Raw genomic sequence first — 15,288 nt, forward strand, 5'->3', positions numbered from 1 at the left:
ATGGGGAGGTTCCCTTGTTAGAAGAGCAGTTGAACGGAATGGATAGTGTCTTGAAAGGAGGAAATAAGATGAACATCAACAAAAGCAAAACGAGGATAATGAAATATAGTCGAAGAAAGTCGGGTGATGCTGAGGGAATTAGATTAGGAAATGAGACACTTAAAGTAGTAAAGGAGTTTTGCTATTTGGGGAACAAAATAACTGATGGTGGTCGAAGCAGAGAGGATATAAAATGTAGACTGGCAATGGCAAGGAAAGCGTTTCTGAAGAAGAGAAATTTGCTAAACATCGAGTATAGATTTAAGTGTCAGGAAGTCGTTTCTGAAAGTATTTGTATGGAGTGTAGCCATGTATGGAAGTGAAACATGGACGATAAATAGTTTGGACAAGAAGCGAATAGAGCCTTTTGAAATGTGGTGCTACAGAAGAATGCTGAAGTTTAGATGGGTAGATCACATAACTAATGAGGTGGTATTGAATAGAATTGGGGAGAAGGGAATTTTGTGGCTCAACTTGACAAAAAAGAAGGGACCGGTTAGTAGGACATGTTCTGAGGCATCAAGGGATCACCAATTTAGTATTGGAGGACAGCGTAGAGGGTAAAAATCGTAGAGGGAGACCAAGAGATGAATACACTAAGCAGATTCAGAAGGATGTAGGTTGCAGTAGGTACTGGGAGATGAAGAAGCTTGCACAGGATAGATTAGCAAGGAGAGCTGCATCAAAGCAGTCTCAGGACTGAAGACCACATCATCATCAATACGAAAGTTGCAAGAACATCATTTTTCGACACAGTCTCCTTGGTTTTCAACGCACTCGGTCCCTCGTTGTACAAGCTTCCTGATGCCCTCATAAGAGAAGGTTCTCGGCTGAGCTTCGAGCCAGGAATGCACCGCTTCTTTCACTGCTTCGCCCGAGGTAAATCGACGGCCGCTTAATGCCTGTTTGAGTGGACCAAACAAGTGATAGATGGGGCAAGACCTGGACTATACGGAGGATGATCCAGTACTTCAAACTTCTGGAGCATTTCAGCAGTGTGGGCAGCAGTATGCGGACGGGCATTGTCGTGCAACAACACAACACCTTTTGACAGCAATCCTCGGCGTTTGCTCCGAATTGCAGCCTTTAGCTTGGCAGTAAGCGTCTCACTGTAACGCACACTGTTTATTGTTGTGCCCCTTTCCCCACGATGTTCCAGTACTGGACCTTGTGCGTCCCAAAACACCGTAAGCATCAGTTTTCCTGCGGACGGGTGGGTCTTGAACTTTTTCTTCCACGGCGAGTTTGGATGTTTCCATTCCACACTCTGCCGTTTACTCTCCGGCTCGTAATGATGGATACATGTTTCGTCACCAGTAATGATCCTGTCTAAGAAGTTTTCCCCTTCGTTACCATAGCGATCCAAATGATTTTTTGCAGATGTCCAAGCTCGTTTGTTTATGCAACTGTGTTTGTTGTTTTAGGACCCAACTTGCAGAAATTTTCTGAAACCCAAGTCTGTTGTAGATAATTTCGTGGGCAGAAACGTGACTAATTTGCAGACGATGTACCACTTCGTCGTCTGTGTAAGTGAATCATTTCACGTGAACGCTCAATGGTTTCTTCATATGTGGCGGTAAACGGTCATCCGGCTCCTTCATCGTGTGTAACACTTGTGCGACCATTTCGGAATTTTTCAATCCATTCGTAGACACTCCGTCGTGGCAAAACAGTTTCCGTACTGTACCGAAAGTCGGCCCCTGATACGCATTCCGACCACAAAAAACGGATCACTGAACGTAGCTCTTCTTTGGTGCAAATAGACAGCGGAGCAGCCATGATTAACAGCACGGCAGCGATAACGGAACTAACCTAGCAGCTTGAAAATTTCAAAGATATAAAAAGAAATAAACAAAGCATGCGTCATCTACGTAAAACGACAGTACTACCAAAATAAACAAAAATATAACTAAATTGCGGATAATAATTGACTTACCCGCGTATAAAAATTGTTCAATATGAGCAAGAATCCTCTATCCGTAAAACGAATTGTCAACATTTGTTCGTAGCAGTTGCAGTGGAATCTGAGCTACGTATTCCTATTAACTGATAAGGTCAGGTGGAGACCGAATGTGTCACGGGTAAACACTTTCTTTTACATATCCTCAGATCCAAAAGTCACACGGATTTAGATCAGATGATCTTGCTGGTGTAATGGATCTTTATTTACGTGACCATTACGGCACTCCAACCTCAGTTCTCAATACCAGTAATATCGTACTACTTTTCTGCGAAGTAACAGACATATTTTTGTGACAATATTCACATTTGGTTTTATAAATGTATAGTTACTCGGATGTATCGATATATTGCAGTGATATTTCTGTGAGACTGTCATAATCTTTGACTTACTTGTAACAGTTTTGACGTGAATGCTCACAGAGCAGTCTTTGTTTCACTTTGTATAAGTTAAGTTGTTATTTCGCTTTGTAAAAGAACAGTCAAGTCTTGTGTTTGGTTAAAGTGGAAATTAAATACACTCCTGGAAATTGAAATAAGAACACCGTGAATTCATTGTCCCAGGAAGGGGAAACTTTATTGACACATTCCTGGGGTCAGATACATCACATGATCACACTGACAGAACCACAGGCACATAGACACAGGCAACAGAGCATGCACAATGTCGGCACTAGTACAGTGTATATCCACCTTTCGCAGCAATGCAGGCTGCTATTCTCCCACGGAGACGATCGTAGAGATGCTGGATGTAGTCCTGTGGAACAGCTTGCCATGCCATTTCCACCTGGCGCCTCAGTTGGACCAGCGTTCGTGCTGGACGTGCAGACCGCGTGAGACGACGTTTCATCCAGTCCCAAACATGCTCAATGGGGGACAGATCCGGAGATCTTGCTGGCCAGGGTAGTTGACTTACACCTTCTAGAGCACGTTGGGTGGCACGGAATACATGCGGACGTGCATTGTCCTGTTGGAACAGCAAGTTCCCTTGCCGGTCTAGGAATGGTAGAACGATGGGTTCGATGACGGTTTGGATGTACCGTGCACTATTCAGTGTCCCCTCGACGATCACCAGTGGTGTACGGCCAGTGTAGGAGATCGCTCCCCACACCATGATGCCGGGTGTTGGCCCTGTGTGCCTCGGTCGTATGCAGTCCTGATTGTGGCGCTCACCTGCACGGCGCCAAACACGCATACGACCATCATTGGCACCAAGGCAGAAGCGACTCTCATCGCTGAAGACGACACGTCTCCATTCGTCCCTCCATTCACGCCTGTCGCGACACCACTGGAGGCGGGCTGCACGATGTTGGGGCGTGAGCGGAAGACGGCCTAACGGTGTGCGGGACCGTAGCCCAGCTTCATGGAGACGGTTGCGAATGGTCCTCGCCGATACCCTAGGAGCAACAGTGTCCCTAATTTGCTGGGAAGTGGCGGTGCGGTCCCCTACGGCACTGCGTAGGATCCTACGGTCTTGGCGTGCATCCGTGCGTCGCTGCGGTCCGGTCCCAGGTCGATGGGCACGTGCACCTTCCGCCGACCACTGGCGACAACATCGATGTACTGTGGAGACCTCACGCCCCACGTGTTGATCAATTCGGCGGTACGTCCACCCGGCCTCCCGCATGCCCACTATACGCCCTCGCTCAAAGTCCGTCAACTGCACATACGGTTCACGTCCACGCTGTCGCGGCATGCTACCAGTGTTAAAGACTGCGATGGAGCTCCGTATGCCACGGCAAACTGGCTGACACTGACGGCGGCGGTGCACAAATGCTGCGCAGCTAGCGCCATTCGACGGCCAACACCGCGGTTCCTGGTGTGTCCGCTGTGCCGTGCGTGTGATCATTGCTTGTACAGCCCTCTCGCAGTGTCCGGAGCAAGTATGGTGGGTCTGACACACCGGTGTCAATGTGTTCTTTTTTCCATTTCCAGGAGTGTATATGAAGATTGATACAAAACTGTTTTCTTGATGATGTGACAATTAAGAAGAAGTATATGTGAATTTACAAGAAGTTTAATAAAAATGTGGATCGTGAACACCAAGTCAAAATTATTTCTACCATACCATTGTTCTGATCTGGGATCGTTTGATCATTAAGAATTTCCTGAAAAACGCATTTGTTAGGTCTTCAAATATTGCTAAAATACAGACCTGGACCTTCTAGCAGTCAAAGTGGAATCACCCTAGAATCATCAAGATGAGCCATAACAACTTCGACGAAATCTACGTGGGAATCCATTCAAGATAGGTACCAAAATTAATGACTTTTTTACAGTGACTTCATTATTTCCGTTCTGACGATACCATCCACTTGTTGTTGCCCGATGAAGCGAACATATGCTGCGTGAGCAACATTATTAATCTGATTTCTAACCTACTTTGCAAGTGCTGGTACTGTTAGACTGGCCACGCATCTGTAAAACCTCTGGAGATAACAGGTTCATGAAAGGTTACAAGTAGATGTTTCACTGATCTAGCGACACGAGGTGTTGCCCCAACTTGTATGAAAACAGTGGTTACCGCATAGTTGCACTCTTCCAAAGCAGGAATAACATGCTATAGAAGGAAGTCTCGATAACGTGCAGAAGTCGCTGTAGTCTCTTAAAAGAAGAACAAACCGAGAATAGAGGTGCTTGTAAATCCAGCCATACAGTCACATCTGGCGAGTACAGTGGCTCTCTGTTAAACGCAGTTAAATAGTACCCCAAATTTGACGTTTCTGTGAATTCACTGCAGCCTGTAGCGTAAAATGTGGCTCGTCGCTTCGCAGAGTATTGGTCGGCCACAAGTTAGCTTTGATCCTGAAACGTCCCCTTCCAAAATTATAAAATTACTGTGCTGATAAACCTCTTACATTATTTGATGTTCAAACAGCTGAGTAGAACTGAACGTACTCAGACATTTCGCTCTTTACCTATTCTGATCAAAATTAAACTGACACACAATATTTTTAGCGCAACGCAATCTGACTTTCAATAATCCCAACAATAACCTATACCTTTCATGAATTCTCACCTCACAAAAATCTTCGTTACTCGAACTACTGCAATACAGCGAGCGCCACCAACTACTGAAGGCACTAACTACTGATAGGCATAGTTGGAAAATGAAACATTTTGATAGAGAACAAGTAATGTATTTACCTTAATAGAGTTCAAAAGTCATAATATATATATCAGTCCATGACATCCAGTCTTACAAATTTACTGTCTCTGTCCAGATCATCCGCTCTCAACACTCCGCCATTTCACTCCCCACATCCACCACTGCTGGCGGCTCACCTCCAACCGCGCAACGCTACGCGCTGTTCACATCCAGCTGCCCAACACTACAATAGGAAACAACAATGCAAACCAGCCACAGACTGCACACAGCACAGTCGGTGAATTTCATATAGAGCGCTACATGGCGTTACCAACATAAACCTAAACAGCCCACTCACAATCCGTGCTAGAAACTAAGAGTAAATTGAGAACGTTACTGCACATCTTGGGGTTTCAGTTGCTGCACCATCTGGGTGTTGTACGCCTACCAACGTAGAACAGACTGCGTAACTTTCCGTACTGTTGGCCATGTGTTGGACAATTCTCTAGACGCTGCATGTGCATTAGCATTTCCCAGGGCACGTGTTGCGTTACATTACAGCAACAGTAACCTCGTAAATAACTTCCACTAGGACAATTGGCTTTCCACTTCTAGGTGCCTCACCAAGCTCACGCAGGCTTTCGAATTTCATGATCATCCTCTCCGAACCATTTAAACACATGGGACGTCTCCTCAGATCTTTCACTTGGTAATTCTCTCTCATTGCGGCGCTATAATTGCTGCCGTTCTTATGAAACAGTTTCACTAACGGCACAGAGCCTTTCTTCTCGATAGCCATACTGTAGACACGTTATGGCATGTCAAATGGGAGTACAGGTATCATACTGTCATACAAACAGCGTACAGCACCAGATTTGCACCTGGCGTCCAAAATTGGAACTAATTTTTTCCCAACCTAAATCTGTTCCGAATTAACGCATTACCGTGTCTACCAAACTTCGATCCCGCACGACAATTAAAGCCCACATTGGACCTCCGTCAGTACCGGCAATATACGAGAGCTATTCGGAAAGTATGGACCAGTGAAAATGAAAACTGTTTTATTTGCAACAGTTAGCTACAACTTCCAACTACTTATCTCCATAGTCGCCTATCCGACTTAGACGTTTGTCGTAGCGTTGTACTAACTTTCCAGTACCATAGTTGTAGGAGGCAGGCGCCAGTGCTTTCCGCCTATTCTCTACGCTGGCCGACAGCTCGCTCACTGTGCCAAAATGTTGTCTTCATAGCCAGCAGTTCATGTGAGCAGAGATTAAACTCAGAGGGAGGCAATTACGGGCTGTATTGCGGGTAATCAAACATTTCCAATTGAAAACGATGCAGGAGCGTCTTCATTGCCCCTGTGGAATGGGGCTGAGAATTGTCTTGAAGAAGAAAACGCATGACAGTTATGTAATGTTGGCTGCATAGCTTCAGGCGAAATTTCTCACCAGGCCCTCGTACTTGGCGGGAGACACTACTGTTCTAGGTGTCTTTATGCGCTCCCTGTGTGCTCAGAACTAAAACGAACGACGTAACGCGATCGACGGGCATACTAAAGAACCTGCCCAACACACCTGTGCAATACTTCATCGGATTTTCATTCTGCGACCGATCGTTCCTTACTTTCCGAATAACCCTCGTAATAAAAACCACCTAGTACATCGATTCAGCTGAGGATGAAGAGATAGAGGAAGTATATGGGGATGTAAAACGTGCAATTCAGTACATAAAGGGAGATGAAAATTTAATAATAATGGAGGACTGGTATGCTGATGTAGGGGACACAGTAGAAGAAAATGTTATGGGAGAATGTAGGCCTCGTACTAAGAATGAGAGAGGAGAAAGACTGAGTTGTGCAATAAACTGCAACTAGTAGTAGCGAATACTCAGTTCAAGAATTACAAGAGGAGGAATTACAGTTGGAAGAGGCCAGGATGAATGGGAAGGTTACAGTTAGACTACATCATGGTCAGGCGAGATTGCGAAATCGGATGCTCGATTGTAACATGTATCCAGGAGTATACATCGACTCAAATCACAATCTAGTAGTGATGAACTGTAAGCTAAAGTTTAAGAGACTAGTCAGGAAAAAGCAAAGTGCAAAGAAACGCGATACAGAAGTACTAACGAATTAAGAGTTACGCTTGAAATTCTCTAAGGCTATTGATACCGCGATAAAGAATAGCTCAGTAGGCAGTACAGTTGAAGAGGAATGGACATCTCTAAGAAGAGCAATCACAGAAGTTGGAAAGGCAAACATAGATACAAAAGAGTTGACTGCGAAGAAGCCATGGGTAACAGAAGAAACAGTTCCATGAGGAAATGGAGAAACAAATGCATGATGGCTTTAAAAAGTTAAAAACGCTCTTCTTTCGCTATATGGTAAGTTTAGACTTTTCAGATTTTCCACTGTTTTGCATATATTTTCCGCATTTGACTTACGAAAATCATAATTTAACATCAAACGTTTTCTTGACATAAATATGCATTTCACCTCATACAAGAGCAAAAATAAATCACGTATTAAGACAAGTTACACCTGATGATTGACCCACATGGACCGAACTGATCCGAGTATTTAATAAAACGCGAAAATTTCTGACTGAAGACGTTTTTTTTAGTTCATACTTCCTGTGTACAGAAATACTTCAGTAGATCGATGGAAGAAGGATGTGCAAAAACGGTCAGGAACATTCATGAATACAAAAACACAAGTGAATGAGGAATGAAATAAATAGGAACTGCAGGTAAGATAAGACAAAACGGCTGCTTAAAAAGTGTGAAGAAATCGGAAAAGAAAAGATTGTCGGAAGGACTGACTCAATGTAAAGGAAAGCCAAAAACATCTTCGATGAAATTAAAAGCTAGTCCGGTAACATTAGAGTGCAACGGGAATTCCAGTGTTAAATGCAGGGGAGAGAACGGATAGGTGAAAAGAGTACACCGAATGCCTGTATGAGGAAGAAGATTTGTCAGGTTTTAGAAGAGATAAGGGGTCCCTACTAGAATCAGAATTTAAAAGAACTCTGCAAGTCTTAAGATCAAATAAGGCAGAAGACCATTCTAAAAATTATCAAAGATGGCAGAAGATAATTCTAGGAAATGGAAACAAAATGGCGTTAATGTATACAATGAATGAGCCTGTGGATATACCATCTGACTTTAAGAAAAAATCATCCACACAAGTCCAAAGATTGCAAGAGCTGACTAGTGCGAGAATTACTGCACAATCAGCTAACAGCTCTTGTATCCAAGTTACTGACAAGAATTATATAATTATATATATACATATATATATATATATATATATATATATGGAAAAGAAAATGGAGTATGTATTATATGATAGCCTTAGGAAAGGTAAAGGCACAAGAGAGGCGATTCTGACGTTGCGGCTGATAATGGAAGCAAGACGGGTGATACATATCACCCACAAAAGCCAAGAGGGAATAATAAGAGTGGAAGACGAATTGCTCTGCTTAAAAAGGCGTAAGACATGGTGTTAGTCTTTCGAACCAACTGCTCAACGTATACACCGAAGAAGCAATGATGAATATATAAGGAAGATTCAAGTAAGGAATCAAAATTGAAGGTGAAAGGATATCAATGATACGATTCGCTGATGACATTGCTATCCTCTGTAAAAGTGAAGAAGAATTACAGGATGTGTCGAATGGACTGAACAGTCCAACGAGTACAAAATGTGGACTGAGAGCAAATCGAAGAAAGACGAAAGTAATAAAAAGTAGCAAAAATGAGAACAGCTAGAAAGTTAACATCAGGATTGATGGTCACGAAGAAGATGAAGTTAAGGAATTCCAATACGTAGGCAGCAAAATAATCCATGACGAACGGGAAAAGGAGGGCATCAAAAGGAGACTAGCACTGGGAAAAAAGGCATTCCTGGCCAAGAGAAGTCTACTAGCGTCAAGAATGGACCTTAGTCTGAGACAGAAATTTCTGACAATGTACGTTTGGAGCACAGTATTGTAAAGTAGTGAAAAGACAAATGTTGAAAATTAGGTAGACTGATAAAGTAAGGAAGGAGAAGGTTCTGCGCACAATCTGAGACGAAAAGAATATATGGAAAACACGGGCAAGAAGAAGGGACAAGGTGATAGGACACTTGTTAAGACATTAGGGAATAGCTTTCATGGTTCTAGAGAGAGCTGTAGAGGGTAAAAACTGTAGAGGAAGACAGAGATTGGAACACAGCCAGCAAATAGCTGAGGGTTTAGGTTGCAAGTTGTTAAAAAAATGGTTCAAAATAGCTCTATGGGACTTAACATCTGAGGTCATCAGTTCCCTAGACTTAGAACTAATTAAACCTAACTAACCTAAGGACATCACACACGTTCATGCCCGAGGCAGGATTCGAACCTGCGACCGTAGCAGCAGCGCTGTTCCGGACTGAAGCGCCTAGAATCGCTCGGTCACAGCGGCCGACTGCAAGTGGTACTCTGGGATGAAGACTCTGCCGGCCGGGGTGGCCGAGCGGTTCAAAGCGCTACAGTCTGCAACCGCGCGACCGCTACGTCACAGGTTCGAATCCTGCCTCGGGCATGGATGTGTGTGATGTCCATAGGTTAGTTAGGTTTAAGTAGTTCTAAGTTCTAGGTGACTGATGAGCTCAGAAGTTAATTCCCATAGTGCTCAGAGCCTTTTGAACCATTTGATGAAGACTCTGGCGCAGGGGAGGTATTCGTGGCGGACCGTATCAGACTAGTTAGAAGACAGGTGACTCAAACAAAACGTCCCTCCATGGACAGTCGATGACAACCCGTATCCTACCCCCAGTTCACCGTACCCTATAAGTAATACTATGTACATTTATTCACATTTATGTGTATATACATTGTAAGTAGGCTGTTTAGGTTCTTCCGTGTGCATTTTCAGACTTTGACAAAAACACTGCAATTTTACTGTGATGAACGATCAGGACTGTCTTTATGGACTGTGAGAAAATTTTAGCTTTTGACCAACATTGTATCAATAAGTGTGTGCATTTGATTTCTTTGTTATTGTAATCGTGAAAAAAATTTAACAAATATGTATTGGCCAGTGCCCAAAACAATTTGTAAAATTTTTTGTGGGGAGCATGGGGGCTATGTAAGTAGGCTGTTTAGGTTCTTATATTGGTAACGCCACCGCCACCTAGCGCTCTGTATGAAAATCACTGGCTGTGCTGTGTGCAGTCTGGGGCTGATTGGCATTGTAGTGTTGGTCAGTTGGATGTGAACAGCGCGTAGCGTTGCGCAGTTGGAGGTGAGCCGCCAGCAGTGGTGGATGTGGGGAGTGAGATGGCGGAGTTTTGAGAGCGGACGATCTGGACAGAGACAGTAAATTTGTAATATTGGATATCATGGACTGATATAGATATTATGACTTTTGAACACTATTAAGGTAAATGGTTTGTTCTCTATCAAAATCTTTCATTTGCTAACTATGCCTATCAGCAGTTAGTGCCTTCAGTAGTTTGAATCTTTTATTTAGCTGGCAGTAGTGGCACTCGCTGTATTGCAGTAGTTTAAGTAACGAAGATTTTTGTAAGGTAAGTGATTCATGAAAGGTAGAGGTTATTGTTAGTCAGGGCCATTCTTTTGTAGGGATTTTTGAAAGTCAGATTGCGTTGCGCGTTAAAGTATTGTGTCAGTTTAGTGTTGATCAGAATTGGGAAAGAGCGAAATGTCTGAGTACGTTCAGTTTTGCTCAGCTGTTAGAAAATCAAATAATGTAATAGGTTTATCAACACAGTAATTCTATATTTTTCTAAGGGGACGATTCAACATTTATGTGTGTTTATGCATCTTTTCTTTTATAGAACTCATTCAGAACCGAAACTGTGGAAGAGCCCACTTCTCCTTAATAACGGTTAACTGGGCTTCGTGTGCATTAATTAGAGAGAAGATGTTATAAAAAGCAATTCGGCTGGGTTTTGAGCTCTGCATCTGATTACATGACTTCATATGGTATTATTGTTACATGAATAATACTAATAACCATCTTAACTCTCTCTTTCTCACTCTCTTTCTCTCTCAAACACACACACACCACACACACACACACACACACACACACACATACACACACAAGCTACACGTGAACAATACTTGAAAATCTGGCACGAAGTCCCTGACACACTGCACTAAACAATACGTTTTGTTGTTTGTGGATGACAAGTTGTACATTGTGTGGTACATAAAGCTACCAGCATAAACAAATAAAAGCTCCATGCGAGTATGTAAGCAAATGGATATATCGATCTTCTTTCCAAATTTGCCACAAAACGAAAACCTTTAGCCAAATGGTATACGAACATATAATGCCTCTTTTCAGTGATATATGTTTCAACGCTGAACTTTATGCAAACTAATGTAAAATATTTCACACTTAACAACTGCTCCTTTTTCAAATGTATGTACTTTGTGCCAAAAGTTCATATAAGCTTTCGACACCGGTCCTCACAAGCGTCTTCTAACCAAACTGTGTGCCTATGGAATATCACCTCAGTTGTGCGACTGGATTCGTGATTTCCTCTCAGAAAGATCACTATTCGTAGTAATAGACGGAAAGTCATCGAGTAAAACAGAAGTAATATCCGGCGTTCTCCTAGGAAGTGCTATAGTCCCTCTATTGTTCCTGATTTGTATTAACGACGTAGGAGACAATATGAGTAGCCCTCTTATATTATTTGCAGATGGTGCTGACATTTACCGTCTTGTAAAGTCATCAGATGACCAAAATGAATTGCGAAATGATTTAGATATCTGTGTATCTGTGTGGTGCGAAAAGTGGCTGAATAAAGAAAAGTGTGAAGTTATTCACATGAGTACTAAAAGAAATCCGCTAAATTTCGATTGCGCGATAAGTCACACAAATCTGAAGGCAGTAAATTCAGCTAAATACTTAGGGATTACAATTACAAATAACCTAAGTTGGAACGATCACATAGACAATGTTGTGGGTAGAGCAAACGAAAGACTGCGATTCTCTGGCAGAACACATAGAAGGTGCAATAGATCTACTAAAGAGACTGCTTACACTACAATTTCCCGCGCTATTCTGGAGTATTGCTGTGCGGTGTGGGATCCGTATCAGGTGGGACTGACGGATGATATTGAAAAAGTTCAAAGAAGGGCGGCTCGTTTTGTGTTATCGCGAAATAGGGGAGATAGTGCCTCGGACATGATACGTGAATTGGAGTAGCAATCATTAAAACAAAGGTGTTTTTCGTTGCGACGGGAACTTCTCATAAAATTTCAATCACCAGTTTTCTCCTCTCATTGCGAAAACATTCTGTTGGCACCCACCTACATAGGGAGAAATGATCATCACGATAAAATAAGGGAAATCAGGGCTAGCACAAAAAATTTAAGTGCTCGTTTTTCCCACGCGCCGTTCCAGAGTGGAACGGTAAAGAGACAGCTTTAAGGCGTTTCATTGAACCCTCTTCCAAGCACTTAATTGAGAATAGCAGAGTAATCACGTAGATGTAGACGTAACAACATTTTTGCAGAAATAAAATAATCAAGTAAACACTCTGAAGAAAGCACACAGAGTGAAACATGACTGGATGAAAACAAAACTGTAAAACGATATCTTGCATCAGGCGGAATTCCTCTCCAATAACAATTACACTGACATATACTAATTCCAAGATTAAATTCGTGGGGGAACTGTTTAGATCGTTTCGAAATCAAAACGAGAGTAAGACAAGGATATGAGGTGTCTCCGTTTCAACTATGTCCTTAAGAAAGCATTACAAGAATGGTGCAAACAGAAATCAGTCCTCAACACTGATCAACCAATAACTTTAGGCAGAGGCAAATTGGGTACAGATTGCCAAGCATGTGCAGATGTTTTAGTAAAATTAACATGCGGCATTTAATCAGCCCGACATCGATCTGAACTCGGTGAAAGAAAGTGCAGAAAAAGCCAGTCTTTGGAAGAGACACAGTATATGACCTGCAATATTCATGGAGACGAATATGGAAAAATCAAACGACTTTCACAATTTGAATATCCTGCTGAAACCATAAAATGGAGCCGGCCAGAGTGACCGAGCGATTTTAGGCGCTTCAGTCTGGAAGCGGGCGACCGCTACGGTCGTAGGTTCGAATCCTGCCTCGGGCATGGATGTGTGTGATGTCCTTAGGTTAGTTAGGTTTAAGTAGTTCTAAGTTCTAGGGGACTGATGACCTCAGATGCTAAATCCCATAGTGCTCAGAGCCATTTGAACCATAAAATGGAATTAAAACAAAAGACTACGAAACTAGATGCCGTATATGGAAACTACATATCGAATCAGCCAGTCGCAATAGGCCAAGGCCTAACCGGTAACTAGTTTTTACCCTAGTATACTGTGATGGGTACCTGAATTCCTCATTCATTTTTCTTTTAAATATTTCTAACACATGGTATCACTTTGTTGTTTGAGAAACTCTGGGCTTGTGGAGACCTATCTAGCAGAAGGTCTAGACTTGTTTCAAGTAACTGTGTTTCTCACTTGCAACATTGCTGAGACACCTATAATGTTACTAAACTACTCCTTTCCACATTTCCGTTGCTATGGATTTTTTACAGCGCTATAAAAGAAAAACGAAAGGGAGACGAGGGATGGAGCACGACCTCGTATTGTTTCAAGGATCCGAAAGGAAGTCGGCAGTGCCCTTTCAAAGAAACCGTCCCGGCATTCCCTTGGGGCGATTTAGGGAAATCACAGAAAACCTAAATCAGGATGGCTGGAGGCGTGTTTGTGCTAACCACAGAACGCGCTCGCTGTGTTGGTATAACATTGTGCTGTCGTTCCAGTAACAATGGTAATAATGATAATGATAACAATAATAAGCCTATTAGTTATGAGCTAGCTTAGCGCCTCGTGCTTCTCTCGTGCAGTCTGTATGGCCTGCAGAGATTTGTTTGTTTTGTTTTGTTTTGTTTTCATTTAACCGAATTTTTATGTTGTTCACAAATTGCCACACCTAATAAGCCTTTCACCCAAATTAAGACTGTATAAGCATCGTCTTTTCAGAATGTGCTTCTGATCAAAAAGCGATTCTGTTAGCTAGAGTCCAAAGTTTGTGTTACTCATGCCTTTTGTGTTCATGTGGAGATATTTCCATAGCAGCTTTAGTCATGTAACAAATATTTCTTAATATCTAACCGATATGTAAAATACAAATCTTCATAAATTTAAGTTTAAAGTTTCTTAATGTAACGAAATATTTTCTTAAAAATTTTCAATCTCTATTGCACTCTCTTAGAGGCTACCTTTCCAGAAACACTGAAACGCGTAATTTTTTTAGATCTAACCGAGAAGTCAAATACTAGTTGTCATATATGTAGCCTTAAAAATCCTTCAGTAGTCCTTTACTGACTATATACAGGGTGATTCAAAAAGAATACCACAACTTTAGGAATTTAAAACTCTGCAACGACAAAAGGCAGAGCTAAGCACTATCTGTCGGTGAATTAAGGGAGCTATAAAGTTTCATTTAGTTGTACATTTGTTCGTTTGAGGCGCTGTTGACTAGGCGTCAGCGTCAGTTGATGCTAAGATGGCGACCGCTCAACAGAAAGCTTTTTGTGTTATTGAGTACGGCAGAAGTGAATCGACGACAGTTGTTCAGCGTGCATTTCGAACGAAGTATGGTGTTAAACCTCCTGATAGGTGGTGTATTAAACGTTGGTATAAACAGTTTACAGAGAATGGGTGTTTGTGCGAAGGGAAAAGTTCTGGACGGCCGAGAACGAGTGATGAAAATGTAGCACGCATCCAGCAAGCATTTGTTCGCAGCCCAGGAAAATCGACTCGCAGAGCTAGCAGAGAGCTGCAAATTCCAAAATCAACTGTATGGAGAGTCCTACGAGAAAGGTTAGTTATGAAACCTGAACGTCAACTACCCGAGGCGATGGATCGGCCGCCAGGCAGCCCGTGACAGAGCACTTCATCACTGGCCTCCAAGAAGCCCTGATCTTACCCCCTGCGATTTTTTCTTATGGGGGTTTGTTAAGGATATGGTGTTTCGGCCACCTCTCCCAGCCACCATTGATGATATGAAACGAGAAATAACAGAATAACAGCAGCTATCCAAACTGTTACGCCTGATATGCTACAGAGAGTGTGGAACGAGTTGGAGTATCGGGTTGATATTGCTCGAGTGTCTGGAGGGAGCCATATTGAACATCTCTGAACTTGT

Source organism: Schistocerca cancellata, chromosome 10 (assembly GCF_023864275.1).
Source record: "Schistocerca cancellata isolate TAMUIC-IGC-003103 chromosome 10, iqSchCanc2.1, whole genome shotgun sequence".
Taxonomy (NCBI): Eukaryota; Metazoa; Arthropoda; class Insecta; order Orthoptera; family Acrididae; genus Schistocerca; species Schistocerca cancellata.